Below are 23274 nucleotides of genomic sequence, written 5' to 3'. Positions count from 1 at the left end.
TCTTGCTGAAGTTGTACAAGACATTGGTAAGGCCACACTTGGAATACTGTGCTCAGTTCTGGTCACCCTATTATAGAAAGGATATTATTAAACTAGAAAGAGTGCAGAAAAGATTTACTAGGATGCTACCGGGACTTGATGGTTTGAGCTGTAAGGAGAGGCTGGATAGACTGGGACTTTTTTCTCTGGAGCATAGGAGGCTTTGGGGTGATCTTATAGAGGTCTATAAAATAATGAGGGGCATAGATCAGCTAGATAGTCAATATCTTTTCCCAAAGGTAGGGGAGTCTAAAACTAGAGGGCATAGGTTGAAGGTGAGAGGGGAGAGATACAAAAGGGTCCAGAGGGGCAATTTTTTCACACAGAGGGTGGTGAGTGTCTGGAACAAGCTGCCAGAGGTAGTAGTAGAGGCGGGTACAATTTTGTCTTTTAAAAAGCATTTAGACAGTTACATGGGTAAGATGGGTATAGAGGGATATGGGCCAAATGCGGGCAATTGGGACTAGCTTAGGGGTTTAAAAAGAGGGGTGGCATGGACAAGTTGGGCCGAAGGGTCGCTTTCCATGCTGTAAACCTCTATGACTCTATGAGTATGAATACGTTGCAAAGCCATCTCTTTCTCAATCTCCAAACACACACTCAGTGGAAACATTTCTTGTTACACAGACACCAATAAGATTTTCAGGATAAATCTCTTCACAAAAAGAAAATGTTAAGTGAAAGAGTTGACAGTTTCATTTTATGGGGTGAGTTGAAGATTCAGAAGAGGCGATGCACTTTTAATGGAGATGGAAATGGAGCTTAGAGCGCAGAAACTGAAGTGTCAGAACAAGTCAGCAGGGCCGTAAAAATGAAAACAAAATCTTTCGCTTTTTATCTAGAGGTGCAGCATACTGAATCACAGATTAGCACAAAAAGAGGCCATTTGGCCCATCGTGTCTGACCAGCTCTCCAAGAAACTACAAAGGGTTGCGAATGTAACCCAGTCCATCACGCAAACCAACCACCCATTCATTGACTCCGTCTACACTTCCCGCTGTCTTAGAAAAGCAGCCAGCAATATTAAGGACCCCACACGCCCCAGACATACCCTCTTCCACCTTCATCCATGGGGAAAATGACACAAAGGTCTGAGGTCAAGTATCAACCGACTCAAGAACAACTTCTTCCCTGCTGTCATCAGACTTTTGAATGGACCTGCCATATATTAAGCTGATCTTTCTCTACACCCGAGCTATGACTGTAACACTACATTTTGCACCCTCTCCTTTTCATTTCCCCTATATACTCTATGAATGGTATGCTTTATCTGCAGAGCACACAAGAAACAATACTTTTCACTCTATCCCAATATATGTGACAATAATAAATCAAAGCAAAACAATTCAAACCCACATCATGACTCAGTGCCATTCCCCTGCCTTTTCTGTACCCCTACACATTGTTTGTATTCAAGTCATCATTGAATCATAGAATCCCTACAGTACAGAATGAGACCATTTGGCCTATCAGGTCTGCACCGACGCTTCGACAGAGCATCTCACCCAGGCCTATCCCCCTACTCCTCTTGGCCATGCTAAATTGCCCCTTGGTGTCCCAAGATCTAGAGGGTTAGGGGGGTTGGCCATGCTAAATTGCCCCTTGGTGTCCCAAGATCTATAGGTTAGGGGGATTGGCCATGATAAATTGCCCCTTAGTGTCCTAAAGATGTATAGGTTAGGAGGATTGGCAGAATGAATATGTACGGTTACAGGGATAGGGCCTGGGTAAGATGGTCTATTGGAGAGTTGGTGCAGGCTCGATGGGCCAAATAGCCTCCTTCTGTACTGCAGGGATTCTATCATTAGAAGAACGATAATAGCAATTGGTGGCACAGCGGTTAGCACTGCTACCTCAGAGCACCAGGGACCCGAATTTGATTCATGGCTTGGTTCACTGTCTGTGTGGAATTTGCACGTTCTCCCCATGTCTGTGTGGGTTTCCTCCGGGTGCTCCGGTTTCCTCCCACAGTCCAAAGATGTGTGGGTTAGGTGGATTGGCCGGGCTAAATTTCCCCTTAGTGTCAGGGGGATTAGCAGGGTAAATATGTGGGGCTACAGGGATAGGCCCTGGAATTGTGGTCAAGCAGACTCGATGGGCCAAATGGCCTCCTTCTGCACTGTAGGGATTCTATGAATGGTGAAAATGGACAGTGTAGATTGACAAAGATTTCACTAGAGATGGGGGCAGTGGGCTGTATACTTACAAAGAGAACGCGGGCCTTTTTCTCTTGAGCTGAGAAGGGTTTTTGAGTTCTTTAAGCTTAGCCGATCAGGCAAATAGTGTCAGATAGTTTAAATTAGTTAGCGAGATGAGATCATGTATGAAAAGGTCACAAACTGACCTTATTTACCCAAAAAGTGATTGGGATCTGGAATTCATGACCAGAGACTGATTTTTGATGCGAAGTTCACAAATTATTTTAACTAAGGATTAGACAGTCGCTTGAAAAGAGGAATCTCAAAGGGCAGCAGGAACAAACTGGATTAGCTGGAGGGATCATGCGGGGAGAAACACCATCACAGATTGTTCTGTGAGCCCTGAGACGCATACAAAGTAGTGTCACTGGTATCGGCACAAGCATGCTTCAAGTCACACTGATAGATTACACTGAGGCTACTAAGACAACACAAAAAGATTATCCAGTTGGAGCACTCATTAAATCTATTCATGGAGCTCAAAGGTTGTGCTGCAAGGGCCGGAAGTAGGCTTGTTGTCTATTACTTTCTCTGCCTGAACCACAGGTTTTCCCCTACGAAATATATTTATATGACTGTATTCACAAAAATATTATACTTCTCTAAATATACATATTAAGAATTATTTGGTCGTACACAACTGAAGTATGGTTGTAAAAATGCGACATTAGGGTCCCTTTAAGAGGATTGTTATTAAATCATGATCTCTGCAGCTCTCACAGTCAGTGTTTCTCAGCTCACAACCTTAGGTGATGCCATTGGTGGGAGGAGCAAAAAAAAACTGGGTGCAGCTCAGGTGCCAAGAGTTGTTTTTCATTTTGTTTTGGCTGCAGTGTTAGAAGCATAGCTGTAAGAAGTTTCTTTCTCTGTTTTTATTTTGAAAATTTACCAGTTAGCTGAAAGCACATCTTGTTTGCCATCCTGCTATAAAATATCTGTGTTTTGGTGTTTTGAGGAGCTGAAGAAGCTACAAGCTTCTCTGAGTTTTCAAGATCATTTGAAATTGGCATTCAACCCAGGGAACTGGATTATAATATCATGTGAGCTTTAGCCTGCGCAGTGATAAATCTGTTTAAAGGATTTTGTTTATTGGATGTTGGTTTTGATGGGAACATATTATATATATATATATATATATATATATATATATATATATATATATATATATATAGGTTAAGGGTTATACATTATTGTGGTTGTTTTGTTTTAGTTTGTAATTGAGAAAAGTTGTTGCTAATTTTCTTACTATACATGTTAACTATATTCTTAAATAAACTCTGTTTGATAAAAGCTCCCTAGTGGGTCACTTGAATTATACCTAAAGTGAAACATCTCATGCTTATCCTAGCCAAATTCAAGATGCAAAACTTGTGGTTCAGGCGGGCTTCACAAAACACTTTGGCGTTTCTGACCTGAACCATAACAAAAAGAGACATGTAGACATTTGTTAAATAATCCTTAGTGTGCTAAGCGTTATACTGACAAAGCAATCTAAAATTGTCTTTTGGGGTCTCAGTATCGTGCATTTGCGCGTACTGGAAGCTACTTATATTATTACATGGGGACCATTTTTCTGCAGACAGAAAGACCATGGAGACATATTGCGCCTGTTTTGGCTAAACAAAATAAGTGACAGCCATTCGCTGATTCATTCCCCAGGGCCTTGACCAATCAGGGTCAAGCTGCCTGGTTGAAATTTCAAACAATGCTTGGCAGTTAACTGTCAGTCACCGTCAACTTGTGCATTCTCCATGGCAATGCGTCAGCCAATCAATCAGCAGTCTCTTCTCATACAGCCTGAATTTTGTTTTCCCCTTATTCTTGCAAAGTGTGCTGATGAGCGCAAGACAAAATGCTTCGACATGTTTCATTTTCAGCAATACTCAATATATATTATAAGTTTAAGTTTATTTATTAATGTCACAAGTCAGCTTACATTAACACTGCGATGAAGTTACTGTGAAACTCACCGAGTCACCACACTCCGGCGTCTGTTCGGGTACACTGAGGGAGAATTTAGCATGGCCAACGCACCAAACCAGCTCATCTTTCGAACTAACTGGAGCACCCGGAGGAAACCCACGCCGACACAGGGAGAACGTGCAAACTCCACACAGGCAGTGACCCAAGCCGGGAATCGAACCCGGGTCCCTGACGCTGTGAGGCAGCAGTGCGAACACTGTGTTGCCCCCATGTATATACACATGAATTGCAGAGTGACATTTATTATCACCCGGCAAATAGTTTAGATGCATTTACGGGGCAGCCACAGGAACAGTTGAAGGTTTAACTGATGGAACGAGATGATGAGGGCAGCAGGAGGGTTCGTAGAGGACAAACAGCGGAATAGACCAGTCGGGCTGAAGGGCCTGCTACCGTAATGTCAATAATTCTCTGTAATAGCGTCCATCACGCACCGACACATTTCTCAGCCCAGGATGGCACATGCTGCAAGGAGACATCAAGAAGCAATAAAGGGAAAAATACTTGCTGGAAGAGGTGAATCAGATGCCAAATGAGATAACATTTGAGTCAGTAATATCCCAGAATGCCAGATTATAGTGTCGGAATGCAATGTGACACCTTTCACTGAAATATCTCCGCTTTTCACATCTGTTCATGCGAGGGGAAATAAACAGACAGATCAGCGGTGAAACCAGGTTTCGAGACAGTGTCAGTCACTGGGTAAGTCCACCGTGTTACTGCTACACTATAACATTCATGCTGATGGGTTAGCAACCTGACATCCTTAACATATGTTTAAAAATCTAGGAATGACTTAGAACTAGTTCGATGTATAAAACACAAGTTCGATTCCCGACTTGGGTCACTGTCTGTGCGGAGACTACACGTTCTCCCCGCATGGGTTTGCTCCGGGTGCTCCGGTTTCCTCCCACAGTCAGAAAGACGTGCTGGTTAGGGTGCATTGACCATGCTAAATTCTCCCTCAGTGCAACCCGAACAGGCGTCAGAGTGTGGTGACTAAGGGATTTTCACAGTAACTTCGTTGCAATTTTAAAAACACTGGTTAATTGTATTAAAACACACATGAGGCCACAAGCAGAGTATTATGTGCACTTCTGGTCACCGAGGGCGGCACGGTGACACAGTGATTAGCACTGCTGCCTCTGGACGCCAGGGACCAGGGTTCGATTCCCACCTTGGGCCACTGTCTGTGTGGAGTTTGCACATTCTCCCCGCGTCTGCGTGGGTTTCCTCCGGGTGCTCCGGTTTCCTCCCACACTCCAAAGATGTGTGGGTTCTTTTGATTGGCCTTGCTAAATTGCCCCTTCTTGTATTTCCTCTAGTTGCTCTGGTTTCCTCCCACAGTCTGAAAGACGTGCTGGTTAGGGTGCGTTGGCTGTGCTAAATTCTCCCTCAGTGTACCCGAACAGGAGCCGGAGTGTGGCGACTAGGGGATTTTCACAGTAACTTCATTGCAGTGTTAATGTAAGCCTACTTGTGACAATAATAAATAAACTTTAAACGTGTTACAGGAAGGATGTAATTGCTCTGCAGAGAGTGCAGTGGAGGTTTACAAGAATGTTACCAGGGCTGGAAAAATATCACTATAAGGAGAGATTGGATAGGCTGGGGTTATTTAGCAAAATAGTTTCCAAGGGCCCTCCTGCGCTCTAAGCTTTATAACTAGGTAATGGTGATGAAAAGAGAGACATGTTGCCAAAACCTTTTCTCCTCGTATGCCAGGACAAAAACAAGAATGCCAAATTTTAAGTGGTTACAACAATTTAACCTACAGGAGGAAAGATTGTGATTGTTGGCAAGTTGACTCTGATTGGCTGAGGCATTGCCATGGAGAAAGCAATGAGGAACTATCGGCTCCAGAAACTCACGGGTTATTTCATAAAAGACTTGAAGATAATCCTTTTGTCATTAGTGTAGCTATTGGCACACTCAGGATTATTCAGCAGGTGCTGCCCAATCACTCAATCACATCTATAAATAGACGAGCACTGAAATTCTGAGTCAACTTGCCAAGCAATTGGCACCCTTTTCTCCTGCCTTAGAATCATAGAATCCCTACAGTGCAGAAGGATGCCATTTGGCCCATAAGGTTTGCACCAACTCTCCGAAGAGCATCTTAACCAGTCCCACTCCACCGCCTTATCCCCGTAACCCTGCAAATTTACCATGGCCAATCCACATAACCTACACATCTTTGGACACTAAGGGGCAATTTACCATGGCCAGTCTGCCTAACCTGCACATCTTCGAACTGTGGGAGTGTGATGTTCGTGTACCTTTTAGAAATTTCTTTCAAATCATGTTCTCTGCAGATCTCACAGCTTCAGCTCTCAGTGTTGCCGGGTTGTTTGTAGAAGTCCTTTTATTGCTACTTTAATGGCTTAAATGGGTTGTTTTTTTTAACTCTGGGAATTTATATGACCCTGCATTATAAGGAGGAAGACTGGTTGGCAATCGTGTGTTTTTGGACAGTTTATTTTCCTTCCGAGGGAATGTAAGGTTTTGTTTTCTGTTTGCTTGGCTGCAGCTTTTGTTTTAGAAGGGACATCAAGCTGAAAAGAAGTGTTTCTCTCTCGCCCTGGTTTTGGAAAATCTGCTGCTTAGCTTAAAGCAAGGCTTCTCACCTTCGTACCGTAGAAAATCTAGTGTTGGTGGCTTGACCAGAGAGTCTTCCTGGTGTTCTAGGAAGCTGCTCTGACTATTCTGGGTATATCTAGAGGGCTGCTAGAAGGCTGAGAGATCAGGGTTTCAATTCTCCAACCAAAGGACTCAGTTCCAGTATCACGTGAGCATTAGTCCTTGCTGTGTTAAACCTGTGGAAAGGCTTTTATCTATGGGAAGTTTTGTTTGATTGGAACATTTTAGATATATTTGTTAAGGGTTATACATTATCGTGGTTGTTTTGTTTTGTTTGTAATTGATAAATGTTATCTCTAATTTTCTTACTATATATGTTAACTATAATCTTAAATAAACTTTGTTTGATTAAAGCTCCTTAGTGGGAGCTTAAGTGCAAAACTTATGTTCTAAGCGGATTTCATAAAATACTTTGGCATTTCTGACCTCAATTATGACAGGGAGGAAACCGGAGCACCCGGAGGAAGCCCACGCAAACATGGGGCAAACGTGCAAACTCCACACAGACAGTCATCCAAGGCCGGAATTGAACCCAGATCCCTGATGCTGTGAGGCAGCAGTGCTAACCAGTGTGCCACCGTGCCGCCCCAATGTTGGATAGATTGTTGTAAATGTTTGACATTCTTGTGATTGTACTGATGGGTGCACGATGAAAAGCTTCAGCAACATGCCTTTCTCTTTAGCAATATATAAGTTCTGTACAAACCAAGTTTTAAGTTTATTTATTAGTGTCACAAGTTGGCTTCCATTAACACTGCAATAAAGTTACTGTGGAAATCCCCTAGTCGCCACACTCCGGCACCTGTTCGGGTACACTGAAGGAGAATTTAGCACGGCCAATGCACCTAACCTGCACGTCCTTCGGACTGTGGGAGGAAAGTGGAGGGAACCCACGCAGACACATAAGAACATAAGAACATAAGAAATAGGAGCAGGAGTAGGCCATCTAGCCCCTCGAGCCTGCCCCGCCATTCAATAAGATCATGGCTGATCTGACGTGGATCAGTACCACTTACCCGCCTGATCCCCATAACCCTTAATTCCCTTACCGATCAGGAATCCATCCATCCGCGCTTTAAACATATTCAGCGAGGTAGCCTCCACCACCTCAGTGGGCAGAGAATTCCAGAGATTCACCACCCTCTGGGAGAAGAAGTTCCTCCTCAACTCTGTCTTAAACCGACCCCCCTTTATTTTGAGGCTGTGTCCTCTAGTTTTAACTTCCTTACTAAGTGGAAAGAATCTCTCCGCCTCCACCCTATCCAGCCCCCGCATTATCTTATAAGTCTCCATAAGATCCCCCCTCATCCTTCTAAACTCCAACGAGTACAAACCCAATCTCCTCAGCCTCTCCTCATAATCCAAACCCCTCATCTCCGGTATCAACCTGGTGAACCTTCTCTGCACTCCCTCCAATGCCAATATATCCTTCCTCATATAAGGGGACCAATACTGCACACAGTATTCCAGCTGCAGCCTCACCAATGCCCTGTACAGGTGCATCAAGACATCCCTGCTTTTATATTCTATCCCCCTCGCAATATAGGCCAACATCCCATTTGCCTTCTTGATCACCTGTTGTACCTGCAGACTGGGCTTTTGCGTCTCATGCACAAGGACCCCCAGGTCCCTTTGCACGGTAGCATGTTTTAATTTGTTTCCATTGAGATAGTAATCCCATTTGTTATTATTTCCTCCAAAGTGTATAACCTCGCATTTCTCAACGTTATACTCCATTTGCCATATCCTCGCCCACTCACTCAGCCTGTCCAAATCTCTCTGCAGATCTTCTCCGTCCTCCACACGATTCACTTTTCCACTTATCTTTGTGTCGTCTGCAAACTTCGTTACCCTACACTCTGTCCCCTCCTCCAGATCATCTATATAAATGGTAAACAGTTGCGGCCCGAGTACCGATCCCTGCGGCACGCCACTAGTTACCTTCCTCCAACCGGAAAAACACCCATTTATTCCGACTCTTTGCTTCCTGTCGGATAGCCAGCCCCCAATCCACTTTAACACACTACCCCCAACTCCGTGTGCCCTAATCTTCTTCAGCACCCTTTTATGGGGCACCTTATCAAACGCCTTTTGGAAATCCAAAAACACCGCATCCACCGGTTCTCCTCCATCAACCGCCCTAGTCACATCTTCATAAAAATCCAACATGTTCGTCAAGCACGACTTTCCCCTCATGAATCCATGCTGCGTCTGATTGATCGAACCATTTCTATCCAGATGCCCTGCTATCTCCTCTTTAATAATGGATTCCAGCATTTTCCCTACTACAGACGTTAAGCTGACCGGCCTATAGTTACCCGCCTTTTGTCTCCTTCCTTTTTTAAACAGCGGCGTAACATTAGCCGTTTTCCAATCAACCGGCACTACCCCAGAATGCAACGAGTTTTGATAAATAATCACTAACGCATCCACTATTACCTCTGACATTTCTTTCAATACCCTGGGATGCATTCCATCCGGACCCGGGGACTTGTCCACCTTCAGTCCCATTAGTCTACCCAGCACTGCCTCTCTGGTAACATTAATTGTATTAAGTATTTCTCCTGCTGCCAACCCTCTATCGTTAATATTTGGCAAACTATTTGTGTCCTCCACCGTGAAGACCGACACAAAAAACTTATTTAAAGACTCAGCCATATCCTCATTTCCCACTATTAACTCCCCCCTCTCGTCCTCCAAGGGTCCAACATTCACTCTAGCCACTCTATTCCTTTTTATATATTTATAAAAACTTTTACTATCATTTTTTATATTAGTTGCTAGCCTAGCTTCATAGTCTATCCTTCCTTTCTTTATCGCTTTCTTAGTCTCTCTTTGTTGTTTCTTAAATTTTTCCCAATCACTTGTTTCTCCACTATTTTTGGCCACTCTGTACGCAGCTGTTTTTATTTTAATACTCTCCTTTATTTCCTTCGTTATCCACAGCTGGTTCTCCCTTTTCTTACAATCCTTGTTTTTTGCTGGAATATATTTTTGCTGAGAACTGAAAAGGATCTCCTTAAAAATCCTCCACTGTTCCTCAGCTATCCTACCTGCCAGCCTGCTCTCCCAGTCTACCTTAGCCAATTCATCCCTCATCCTATCATATTTCCCTCTGTTCAAACAGAGGACACTGGTTTGGGACCAAACTTTCTCCTCTTCCATCTGAATCAGAAATTCGACCATATTGTGGTCACTAGACCCAAGAGGGTCCTTCACAATAAGTTCCTTAATTCTACCTACCTCGTTACACAATACCAGATCCAAAATAGCTCGTTCCCTCGTCGGTTCCGTAACATGCTGTTCAAGGAAACTATCCCGACAGCATTCTAAGAACTCTTCCTCCATTCCACCCTTACCGACTTGAGTCTGCCAGTCAATGTGCATGTTGAAGTCCCCCATGATTATTGCCGTTCCGTTTTTACACGCATCCCTTATCTGCTTGTTTATAGCCCTCCCTACGTCAACATTATTATTTGGGGGCCTATATACCACACGGTGTGAATGTGCAGACACTGCGCAGACAATGGCCGAGATTTTACCATCCCGCACGCCAGGGGAATCGGAGTGGGCATGGGGTGAGGGGGGTGGGGGCGATGGAAATGTCCATTGACCTCGGGCGGGATTTAAGGTTGCGGGGCGAGTGAGGCCGTAAACCCCGCCCAGTGACCCAAGCCGGGAATCGGAACCCGGGTGCCTGACGTGAGGCAGCAGTGCTAACCACTGTGCCACCGAGTGACTGGCCATCCTAACAGTTCTTTGCGGAAAATCCTGGTGTTTCTGTCCTGGAATTTTATTTTCCCGTGCTCCCAACAGCACCCTTACCAGGTGGCTTCTTAACATGATGCCAATCAGACAGCTATGATTTCTAAGGGTTACTGGGATAGGGCCTGGAGTGGGATTCTGGTCGCTGCAGACTCGATGGGCTGAATGGCCTCCTTCTGCACTGTAGGGATTCTATGATTCTATGGTCTTGTGAGGTCATCAGGTTTGTCACTGCTGTACAAGATTATCCTTAACACCCGAGGAAAGAAAAAAATGTTTCAAAACATCTTTCTTTTTCTTTTTAAAAAAAGAGCAACATTTATGTGGCACTCTTTTCTGAATTTATTCTGTGAGAAAATTATTTAAAAATCCCAGCATGTGACAAGGACCAACGTCTTAGAAAGCTTTCAAAGTGTTTTGCAGACAAAAGGATGTAATGACTGTTGTTATGCGGACTAATGCAACAGCCATTGTGTACCAAACCCATGCACAGATTGAGATGAATGATCAGTAAAATTATGTTACATAATACGTATGCAACTGAATTGTTACCATGTTGAATTTCACAATAAGAGTTTTAACAACACCAGGTTAAAGTCCAACAGGTTTATTTGGTAGCAAATGCCATTAGCTTTCGGAGCGCTGCCCCTTCGTCAGATGGAGTGGAAATCTGCTCTCGAACAGGGCATACAGAGACACAAAATCAAGTTACAGAATACTGATTAGAATGCGAATCTCTACAGCCAACCAGGTCTTAAAGATACAGACAATGTGAGTGGAGGGAGCATTAAGCACAGGTTAAAGAGATGTGTATTGTCTCCAGACAGGACAGCCAGTGAGATTCTGCAAGTCCATGAGGCAAGCTGTGGGGGTTAGTGATAGTGTGACATAAACCTAACATCCCGGTTTAGGCCGTCCTCATGTGTGTGGAACTTGGTTATCAGTTTCTGCTCAGCGACTGTCGTGTGTCGTGAAGGCCGCCTTGGAGAACATCTCCACATCATGAATTTCACAATGACAGTGATAGCTTTAAGATAGATTCAAGTGCACACATAGAATCCTTACTCTTCAGAGGGAGGTCATTCGGCCCATCGAGCCTGCACCGCCAACAATCTCACCCAGGCCCTATCCCTGTACCCTACGTATTTACCCTGCTAATCTCCCTGATACTAAGGAGCAATTTAACATGGCCAATCCACCTAACCCGCACATCTTGGGATACTAAGGAGCAATTTAGCATGGCCAAACCATCTAACCCGCACATCTTGGGACACTAAGGAGCAATTTGGCATGGCCAATCCACCTAACCTGCACATCTTTGGACACTAAGGAGCAATTTAACATGGCCAATCCACCTAACCTGCACATCTTGGGACACTAAGGGGCAATTTAGCATGGCCAAACCATCTAACCCGCACATCTTGGGACACTAAGGAGCAATTTGGCATGGCCAATCCACCTAACCTGCACATCTTGGGACACTAAGGAGCAATTTAGCATGGCCAATCCACCTAACCCGCACATCTTGGGACACTAAGGGGCAAATTAGCATGGCCAATCCACCTAACCTGCACATCTTTGGACATTAAGGAGCAATTTAGCATGGCCAATCCACCTAACCTGAACATCTTTGGACACTAAGGGGCAATTGAGCATGGCCAATCACCTAACCTGAACATCTTTGGACACTAAGGGGCAATTGAGCATGGCCAATCCACCTAACCCGCACATCTTTGGACTGTGGGCGGAAACCGGAGCACCCGGAGGAAACCCCCGCAGATACGGGGAGAACGTGCAAACTCCACACAGGCAGTGACCCAAGGTCAGAATCGAACCCAGGTCCCTGGTGGTGTGAGGTAGCAATGCTAACCACTGTGCCACACATGCATGCGCATAACTACACACGTAAATATAGGGGGAAGAGTCAGAGCACACACGTGTTGCACCAGATGGAACATTTCAATGTATCAAAAGTATTAAAATAGAGAATGAAAGGCAGCCATTTCATACTGCTTTCTTTTGCCCTGGAGTTGGAAATCTATAAGTGTTTGTCTCAGTGGCAGCAATTAACCTCTAATTGGCCTCAGGATATTTACAGCAGCGATTGTACACGTGAATTTTCAGTGGCACAGCAGATTCAATACAGCTCCCCTGGAACAGGAGAAATATCAAACTCTGTGAGCAACACCAGAAGTAAGGGTGGCATGGTGGCACAGTGGTTAGCACTGCTGCCTCACAGTGCTAGGGACCCGAGTTCAATTCCGGCCTCGGGTCACTGTCTGTGTGGAGTTTGCACGTTCTCCCCGTGTCTGCGTGGGTTTCCTCCGGGTGCTCCGGTTTCCCCCCACACTCCAAAGATGTGCGGGTTAGGTTGATTGGCCGTGCTAATCCCCACAGCTTGCCTGGACTTGCAGAGTCTCACTGGCTGTCCTGTCTGGAGACAATACACATCTCTTTAACCTGTCTTAATGCTCTCTCCACTCACATTGTTTGTACCTTTAAGACTTGATTAGTTGTAAGGATTCGCATTCCAACCATTATTCTGTAAATTGAGTTTGTGTCTTTATATGCCCTGTTTGTGAACAGAATTCCCACTCACCTGAAGAAGGAGCTTAAGGCTCCGAAAGCTTGTGGCTTTTGCTACCAAATAAACCTGTTGGACTTTAACCTGGTGTTGTTAAACTTCTTACTGCGTCAGGGGGATTAGCAGGGCAAATGCATGGGGTTGTGGGAATAGGGCCTGGGTGGGATTGTGGTCGGTACAGATTTGATGGGCCGAATGGCCTCCTTCTGCACTGTAGGGTTTCTATGACCTGCCGCGTATACTGACGGCACAGGAAATCAAAACAGACGCAAGTTTAGGCTGAATTGTGACAGCCCCAAAAATTAGCCTTATTGTAGGATTTCACTTGCTGGTTAGATATCTAGTCAACGCTATATTATACTGCTTTAAATGTGAGGCAGCATGGTGGCACAGTGGTTAGCACTGCTGCCTCACAGCGACAGGGACCCGGGTTCGATTCCCGGTTTGGGTCACTGTCTGTGTGGAGTTTGCGCGTTCTCCCCGCGTCTGCGCGGGTTTCCTCCGGGTGCTCCGGTTTCCTCCCACAGTCTGAAAGACGTGCTGGTTAGGGTGCATTGGCCATGCTAAATTCTCCCTCAGTGTACCCGAACAGGCGCCAGAGTGTGGTGACGAGGGGATTTTCACAGTAACTTAATTGCAGTGTTAATGTAAGCCTACTTGTGACTAAAAAATAAACTTTAAACTTCTGTACTGTGGGGATTCTATGACTCTATGATTCGGCCCATTGAGTCTGTACCAACATGGCCGTGATTGATTGGCCATGTTAAATTGACCCTCGTGTCAGGAGGATTAGCAGGCAAATGTGTGGGGTTACTGAAACAGGGCATGGGTGGGATGTGGTCGATACAGATTCAATGGCCAGATCATAGAGTCATAGAATCCCTACATACAGAAGTTTAAAGTTTATTTTTTAGTCACAAGTAGGCTTACATTAACACTGCAATGAAGTTACTGTGAAAACCCCCTCGTCTCCACACTCCAGCGCCTGTTCGGGTACACTGAGGGAGAATTTAGCATGGCCAATCCACCTAACCAGCACGTCTTTCAGACTGTGGGAGGAAACCGGAGCACCTGGAGAAAACCCACGCAAACACGGGGAGAATGTGCGGACTCCGCACAGATAGTGACCCGAAGCTGGGAATCGAACTTAGGTCCCTGTCGCTGTGAGGCAGCACTGCTAACCACTGTGCCACTGTGATCCTGGGACATTCGGCCCACTGAGTCTGCACTAACAACAATCCCACCCAGGCCCTATCCCCAAAACCCAACTCATTTTCCCCCCCTGACACTAAGGGGCAATTTAGCATGGCTAATCAACCTATCCCGCACATCTTTGGACTGTGGGAGGAAACCAGAGCACCCGGAGGAAACCCACGCAGACACGGAGAGAATGTGCAAACTCCACGCAGACAGTAACCCAAGGCTGGAATTGAACCCGGGTCCCTGGCGCTGTGAGGCAGCAGTGCTAACCACTGTGCCACCGTGCCACCCTAATGTAGTTGCTTGTGCATCGCATTTCAAAATAACAGAGGACAGCTTTAAGATAAATGTACACAAATACACACATAAGTACATTAATATTTCCCCTCGAATTTTATTATGAATATCTAGCCTGCCATCCTGTTGGCTGTAAGATTTAGCTTAGTTGAAGTTTGAGGATCAAATTTCCCAAAGTTTTTACATTTCGACTGCGCAACATTGTAAACTTTAACCCTGCGTTCCCTCACTGGCAGAAGTCCCCCTTGCATGGGTAGCAATGAACGCCCTGACCCACTCCTAGTCTTTGGCCTGCTATATAGCCAAAATAGCTCAGTTGGGAGAGCATTAGACTGAAGACCTAAAGGTCCCTGGTTCAATCCCAGCATTCGGCATGAGCCCACCTGTTGGCTTTCTTTGCTATCTGTTCGGGGCAGCAAGGTGGCACAATGGTTAGCACTGCTGCCTCACGGCGATAAAGACTCGAGTTCAATTCCAGACTGCCTGTGTGGACTCTGCACGTTCTCCCCGTGTCTGCATGGGTTTTCCCCAGGTGCTCTGGTTTCCTCGCACAGTCCAAAGATGTGCAGGTTAGGTGGATTGGCCATGCTAAATTGCCCCTTAGTGTCCAAAGATGAGTGGGTTAGGTGGATTGGCCATGCTAAATTGCCCCTTAGTGTCCAAAGATGAGTGGGTTAGGTGGATTGGCCATGCTAAATTGCCCCTTAGTGTCCAAAGATGTATAGGTTAGGTGGATTGGCCATGCTAAATTGCCCCTTAGTGTCCAGAGATGAGTGGGTTAGGTGGATTGGCCATGCTAAATTGCCCCTTAGTGTCCAAAGATGTGTGGGTTAGGTGGATTGGCCATGCTAAATTGCCCCTTAGTGTCCAGAGATGAGTGGGTTAGGTGGATTGGCCATGCTAAATTGCCCCTTAGTGTCCAAAGATGTGTGGGTTAGGTGGATTGGCCATGCTAAATTGCCCCTTAGTGTCCAAAGATGTGTAGGTTAGTTGGATTGGCCATGCTAAATTGCCCCTTAGTGTCCAAAGATGAGTGGGTTAGGTGGATTAGCCATGCTAAATTGCCCCTCAGTGTCCAGAGATGAGTGGGTCAGGTGGATTGGCCATGCTAAATTGCCCCTTAGTGTCCAAAGATGTGTAGGTTAGGTGGATTGGCCATGCTAAATTGCCCCTTAGTGTCCAAAGATGTGTGGGTTACGTTGAATGGCCATGCCAAATTGCCCCTCGTATCAGGGGAATTAGCAGGGTAAATACGTAGGATTTTGGGGTAGGGTCTGGGTGGGATTGTGGTCAGTGCAGATTTAATGGACCGAATGGCCTCCTTCTGCACTGTGGGATTCTATGATTCTATCTGCAGTCTCCATGGCTTGAGCGTTTCATCAGCTCGCATTTGTCTACGCTTTCCAAGGTCAGCCAAGGTTAGATTCAGCGACAGAGGCAATTGAATCGCGTCTAACATTGAATGAATCATTCTCCAAGGATCAAAATCAATCTGCGCCAGGAACATCCAGTCAATTCAGACTTCCACACCCTCCTCCCTCACCTTTCTAAATGATAGACCTTTTGCAGAAGTTCAATTATCACCCGTTCTTTTTCTTTCAAGTGGACATTCTGTCCTTTTGTGTCCGCCTCAATTGCATGCTTAATGCTGATACGAGTGACCTCGTGGAAAAACTGTGCTTCTGAGCCACAGTGAGTTTTTGTTTGCAAACTAGCAAGACTTCAAAAAGCACTTCTTTGACCGTCTACTTGGCAAAGCCTATTTGTAACTCGGCCTATGCAAACTGGGAAGGTCTGGCATTCCCACGGAGTCCTGGAGCCCCCACAGCCTCAGGGTAAAGGGCCCTTTAGAACTGAGGTCATAGAATCATAGAATCCCTGCAGTGCAGAAAGAGGCCATTTGGCCCATCGAGTCTGCACCGCCAACAATCCTCTCGTTACACGTTACTCTGTGCTTGAGTGATTCGGCAGAGGGATTTATTCTATTCTGCCGTGGCAGGCTTCGAACCCAGGTCCCCAGAACATGAGCTGAGTTCCTGGATTAATAGTCTGGTGATAATTCCACTCCTCATAAAGATGCCCTTGGCTTCTCCGATACTCTGTCTCAGCCCCGGCCCCAGTCCAATCAAATAGCGCCACTCACCAAGAATGGCCCAGATAAACAGAGGATGTAAATGAGTCTGGAGCTGCTGGCTCTGTACAAGTGAGCACAAGGGAAGAGGATAGAACATTGAACAATATGTACACAGCCCACTCACGCTATTCATGATGCAGCTGGAACATAACTTCATCATGTCACATCACGGAGAGTTCTGTATAACATGTCTCACTGTGGGCGGACTTGAATAAGCAATTCCAACGCATAAACAGTGTTTTAAGAATAAGGGAACAACTTGTTCAGTCATCTTCCCTTCAACATTGAGGATTACAGGGCAGTTTATCTATCGTCCCTTTTAGAGTCCATTTGAGTATTATGTGTTGAACAATCGATCGGATCCCACCCCTATACTGGCAGGAGGCGGCAGTCAGGAGTGGCTCAGATACAATTTGTCTTTTAACTTCTGAAATGATGATAAGTGTCACCCATTCCAGTGGAAATAAGAATCACCAGCTTGTGATCACATCCTGCATTGCTCCTATAGTCCGGCTTTATCGACCTTCCGATAATTCCCATTTTATTATGATATTTGCTATCAATGTTTTAATCCCATTTTGGGGGCAGTAGCAAATTGAAATGATCTCATGGGTGCATTAACTGTCTACGCTTGCCACATTGCCACAACACATTGCAATTCCCTTTCTGGTACAATGACCACTCCCACGCAGACAATCCCTTGTACAATGTAAATCCCTCTGCCTAATCACTCAAGTAGGTTAAAGTCCAACAGGTTTATTTGGTAGCAAACGCCACTAGCTTTCGGAGCGCTGCTCCGTCGTCAGAGGGAGTGGAAATCTGACAGATTTCCACTCCATCTGACGAAGGAGCAACGCTCCGAAAGCGAGTGGCATTTGCTATCAAATAAACCTGTTGGACTTTAACCCTGGTGTTTTTAGACTCCTTACTGTGTTTACCCCAGTCCAACGCCAGCATCTCCACATCATAATCACTCAAGCACAGAGTAAACTTGATCGAAAAGCTAGATAAAAGCAGATAAAAGCGGATGCTGGAATCTGAAACCAAAAGAGAAAATGCTGGAAAATCTCAGCAGGTCTGGCAGCATCTGTGGGGAGAGAAAAAAAGCTGACGTTTCGAGTCCAGATTACCCTTTGTCAAAGCTTTTAAAAAGGGTCGTCTGGACTCGAAACGTCTTTTCTCTCCTTCCAGATGCTGCCAGACCTGCTGAGATTTTCCAGCATTTTCTCTTTTGCGTTTTAAAATCTAGCCTGAATCAATGTTTTCAAATGTGATCCTGTCAAAGTGTGTGTGTTGTTTACCAGGCTGATTCCGGGGATGGCGGGACTGATGTATGAGGAGAGATTGACTAGGTTCGGATTGTTTTCGCTGGAGTTCAGACGAATGAGGGGGGGATCTCATAAAGACTTATAAAATTCTAACAGGACCAGACAGGGTAGATGCAGGGAGGATGTTCCCAATGGTGGGGGGAGTCCAGAACCAGGGGTCACAGTCTGAGGATTCAGGGTAGACTATTTAGGACGGAGGTGAGGAGGCATTTTTTCACCCAACGAGTGGTGAGCCTGTGGAATTCATTACCACAGGAAGTGGTTGATGCCAAAACATTGAATGTATTCAAGAGGCGGCTGGATATAGCACTTGGGGCGAATGGGATCAAAGAATATGGGGAAAAAGCAGGATTGAGTTGGATGATCAGCCATGATCGTAATGAAGGGCAGAGCAGGCTCAAAGGGCCGAATGGCCTCCTCCTGCTCCTATCTTCTATGTTTCGATTTATTAGTGTCACAAGTAGGCTTACATTAACACTACAATGAAGTCATGGTCAAATCTCACCATCTACTATTGTGGGATTTGAACCCGGGTCCCCAGATCTTGCCCTGGGTCTCTAGATTACCAGTCTAGTGACAATACCATGACACCACAGCCAAAATTAGATCAAGAGATTCCAACGCATCAGCGATCACTGTGTTCTAATCTTATACTGACTCACACATTCTGGTCTCACCTAACAATTCTGTTATGTTGTATAAATAGTCTCTGCACAGAACACCATGCACATCCTGAAATGTTAATGAAGCATAAAGGATCAATTATCCCATTATACCTTCGTAACAATGGGAGGAATTATCCCATCTGGGACTGAGTCCCTTTGCGGTGGCGGGAACATGGAGTGTTGCCTGGTCTCGAGGGCATTGGCTATGGGGAGAGGTTGAATAAGCTAGGATTGTTTTCATTGGAAAGAGGGGAGGCCTGAGAGGGGTCTACAAAATTATGAGGCTTTTTCCCAAGGTGGAAGTGTCAATTTCAAGGGGGGGGGGGGGGGGGGGGGGGCGGGGAGGGGGGGCGGTGTGGGGGGGGGGCAGAGGTTCAAGGTGAGAAGGTCAATCCACCGAACCTGCACATCTTTGGACTGTGGGAGGAAACCGGAGCACCCGGAGGAAACCCACGCAGACACGGGGAGAATGTGCAAACTCCATACAGACAGTGACCCAAGACAGGAATTGAACCCGGGTCTCTGGCGCAGTGAGGCAGCAGTGCTAAGCGCTGTGCCACCGTTGATACTTTCCTTTTGCGTATCCTCACCCACACACATTGGGGAATAGGTGGGGATGTCAGGGGGTAGGGGGAAGGATTTCTGAGCTGATTATCAGCCTGTTGAACCACGTTATGAATGCTCCTTCCATGGCCAACAAGTCCTGGTGCTGGATTAGGGGAGGCAATGGCCCAGTGGTATTATCGCTAGACTATTAACCCAGAAACTCAGCTAATGTTCTGGGGACCCGGGTTCGAATCCCACCACGGTAGATGGTAGAATTTGAATTCAATAAAAATATCTGGAATTAAGAATCTACTGATGGCCATGAAACCATTGTCGATTGTCGGAAAAACCCATCTGGTTCACTAATGTCCTTTAGGGAAAGAAATCTGCCATCCTTACCCGGTCTGGCCTACATGTGACTCCAGAGCCACAGCAATGTGGTTGATTCTCAAATGTCCTCGGGCAAACAGGGATAACCCTCGGGTGGCACGGTGGCACAGTGGTCAGCACTGCTGCCTCACAGCGCCAGGGACCTGGATTCAATTCCCGTCTTGGGTCACTGTTTGTACGTTCTCCCTGTGTCTGCGTGGGTTTCCTCCGGGTGCTCCGGTTTCCTCCCACAGTCTGAAAGACGTGCTGGTTAGGAGCATTGGCCGTGCTAAATTCTCCCTCAGTGTACCCGAACAGGCGCCGGAGTGTGGCGACTAGGGGATTTTCACAGTTACTTCATTGCACTGTTAATGAAAGCTTACTTGTGACTAACAAATGAATAAACTTTAAACTTTAGGGATGGGTAATAAATACTGGCCAGTCCATGTCCCACGAACGAAGAACAAAAAAGGTACCCAGCGCTCCTGGTCCAGGGGTAGAGACACTTCCACTGCACCACAAGAACTGCCAAGACCCCCATACTGGACCACCAAAATGAAAGTTTTGCCATTCGGACATTTCAAACACCACAGTCACTGGGTCACTGTCTGTGTGGAGTTTGCATGTTCTCCCCGTGTCTGCGAGGGTTTCCTCCGGGTGCTCCGGTTTCCTCCCACAGTTCTGGTTAGGGTGCATTGACCCAAACAGATGCCGGACTGTGGCGATTAAGGAAATTTCACAGTAACTTCATTGCAGTGTTAATGTAAGCCTTACTTGTGACTAATAAATAAACTTGGGCAGCACGGTGGCACAGTGGTTAGCACTGCTGCCTCACAGCTCCAGAGACCCGGGTTCGATTCCCGGCTTGGGTCACTGTCTGTGTGGAGTCTGCACGTTCTCCCCATGTCTGCGTGGGTTTCCTCCGGGTGCTCCAGTTTCCTCCCACAGTCCAAAGATGTGCAGGTTAGGTTGATTGGCCATGCTAAATTGACCCTAGTATTAGGGGATTAGCCGGGTAAATATATGGGGTTACGGGAATAGGGCCTGGGTGGGATTGTGGTCGGTGCAGACTTGATGGGCCGAATGGCCTCCTTCTGCATTGTAGGGATTCTACGATTTACTTTAAAAGCGCTGGAATGCAAGGAGAACGTGAGTTCACTGATATGAGAAGCCATTTTAATTACAACAGTTTGATCACGGTTCGAGGGCCAGAAGTTCTGGACACTTATCCCGCTGAAAGTTCTACTCCGGGGATCGATCCAGTTTGGATTCACTGCAAATTGCAATGTAAAAGGGGGACTTACACTTGGCTGCACGTAAAACTCAACTAATAAGCTTTGCTGTCTCAAACAGGCAGGAGATTAACAAGGTTTCACTTACCCTCTGGGTCTTATTAATCTCCATAGTGTTTACAATGCTCGTGCGAAGGGAATAAGAGAACAAATATACATTTGCTTCATCCCATTTGTTGAAACATTTCTGGAATGCAAAGGGCTAAATCCTATTTTTATTGGGCCCTTTAGAACGTGGGCTGACACACTGTGCTTCATGGGATTGCTTCCATTACTCGGTTTAATTCTGGCCTCTTGTACCTCTCCAACTCCCTTCAGTTTACCGTTGGCAACCGTGCCTCTAGCTCCCGCAATCACGGCCTTATCAATGGCGCTGCTGGGCTCTGATTGGCTTCTGCGCGGGGGGGGGTCCTGATCCTGTGGAAAGGCTAAACCAGTGGCCTCTCGACTGCCTGATAGGCTCGAGATTTGGCGGGCGACAGCCAAAAGGAGGCACGGTGGCACAGTGGTTAGCACTGCTGCCTCATAACGTCAGGGACCCGGGTTCGATTCCGGCCTTGGGTCACTGTCTGTGTGGAGTTTGCACATTCTCCCCGTGTCTGCGTGGGCTTCCTCCCACAGTCCAGAGATGTGTCGGTTAGGGGGATTGGCCATGCTAAATTGCCCCTTAGTGTCAGGGGAATTAGAAAGGGTAAATAGGTGAGGTTACAGGGATAGGGCCTGGCTGGGATTGTTGTCGGTGCAGGCTTGATGGGCCGAATGGCCCCCTTCTGCACAGTAGGGATTCTATGATTCAATGATTCTACCTCTTCCTAAGCTCTGGAATTCCCTCCTTAAACCATCTCCGCTCTCTCCCTTCTTAAGGCCCTCATGAAAACCGCTTTTAACCAATGATCAGTCGCCTGTCTTAATGTGTCCTTTCTTTGGTTTGGTGTCAACTTTGGTCTGATGACACTTTTGTGAAGCATTTTGGGAGGGAAGTCATGTGGCACAGTGGGTAGCCTCTGTGCTCAGAAACTCTGGGTTCAAGTCCCACTTCAGGACTTGATGGACATGGAAGGCGGGTGTATGATTTGAAAAGATCAGCCTGTAACTCCTTCCAATACTCCGGATGGTGGGCAGTGGAGAGCAGTAGCGTTCCCTGGTCAGTCATTCTGCCAAAAGCAATGGCAAACCACTGCAAACCTTTGCCAACTGTAATCATGGACCAATCCCATGGATGCCCATGATTGCCAATGTCCCTGTCCTTAATTGCTGCCAGACCCTCTACCCCATGGCAGCATACCAACTGTTCCTGACCTCTGGGTGGGTGGCGGCGGGGGGGGGGGGGGGGGGGGGGGGGGGTGTCGGTGGGGGTCACTCCTCAATCCTGGGTCTCTGGCTTGTCTCAGTTTGGCCAACAGTTACGGCCTCACCAATCGTGCTGCTGGGCTCTGATTGGCTTCTAGGGGCGGTGTCCTGATCCTGTGGAAAGGCTAGGCTGGTGGCCTCCCAACTGCCTGATTGCCTCGTGATTTAGCAGAATACAACCAAAAAGAGGCAACGCGGGTCCATAGCCGACCCACCCCTAGCAGGCAGGCAAGACCCCACACGATTCCGCAAGATTCTTCTAAAATTTATTTATTAGTGTCACAAATAGGCTTACATTAACACAGCAATGAAGTTACTGTGAAAATTCCTTACTTGCCACACTCTGCCGCCTGTTCGGGTACACTGAGGGAGAATTCAGCACGGCCAATGCATCTAACCAGCGCATCTTGGGCAACACGGTGGCACACTGTTCGCATCGCTGCCTCACAGCGCCAGGGGCCCAGGTTCGATTCCCTGCTTGGGTCACTGTTTGTGTGTAGTTTGCGCATTCTCCTCGTGTCTGCGTGGGTTTCCTCCGGGTGCTCCGGTTTCCTTCCACAGTTCAAAGGTGTGCGGATTAGGTGGATCGGCCATGCTAAATTGCTCTTTAGTGTGAGGGGGACTAGCTAAGGTAAATGGATGGGATTTTGGGGGTAGGGCCTGGGTGGGATTGTGGTTGGTGCAGACTCGATGGGCCGAATAGGCTCCTGCACTGTATGATTCGATGATTCTTTGGACACTAAGAGGCAACTTAGCATGGCCAATCCATCTAACCTACACATCTTTGGACACTAAGGAGCAATTTAGCATGGCCAATCCACCTAACCTACACGTCTTTGGACTGTGGGAAGAAACTGGAGCACTCAGAGGAAACCCACGCAGAC

General features: G+C 46.5%; 1 protein-coding gene and 1 non-coding gene across 51 annotated transcripts in view; one reads left to right on the top strand and one right to left on the bottom strand.

Moving 5' to 3' along the window:
• Window positions 1-23274, bottom strand: part of LOC144480519 (CUGBP Elav-like family member 4) — a 786252-nt gene that overhangs the window by 199130 nt on the left and 563848 nt on the right. The gene's annotated exons all lie outside the window — the stretch shown is intronic.
• Window positions 15008-15080, top strand: trnaf-gaa (transfer RNA phenylalanine (anticodon GAA)). Its single transcript has one exon. It is a non-coding gene; the product is annotated as a tRNA-Phe (tRNA).

This window comes from Mustelus asterias, chromosome 29 (assembly GCF_964213995.1).
Source record: "Mustelus asterias chromosome 29, sMusAst1.hap1.1, whole genome shotgun sequence".
Lineage (NCBI taxonomy): Eukaryota > Metazoa > Chordata > Chondrichthyes > Carcharhiniformes > Triakidae > Mustelus > Mustelus asterias.
The sequence above is the reverse complement of the archived record's forward strand: the minus strand, read 5'-3'. Positions and strand labels throughout refer to the sequence as shown.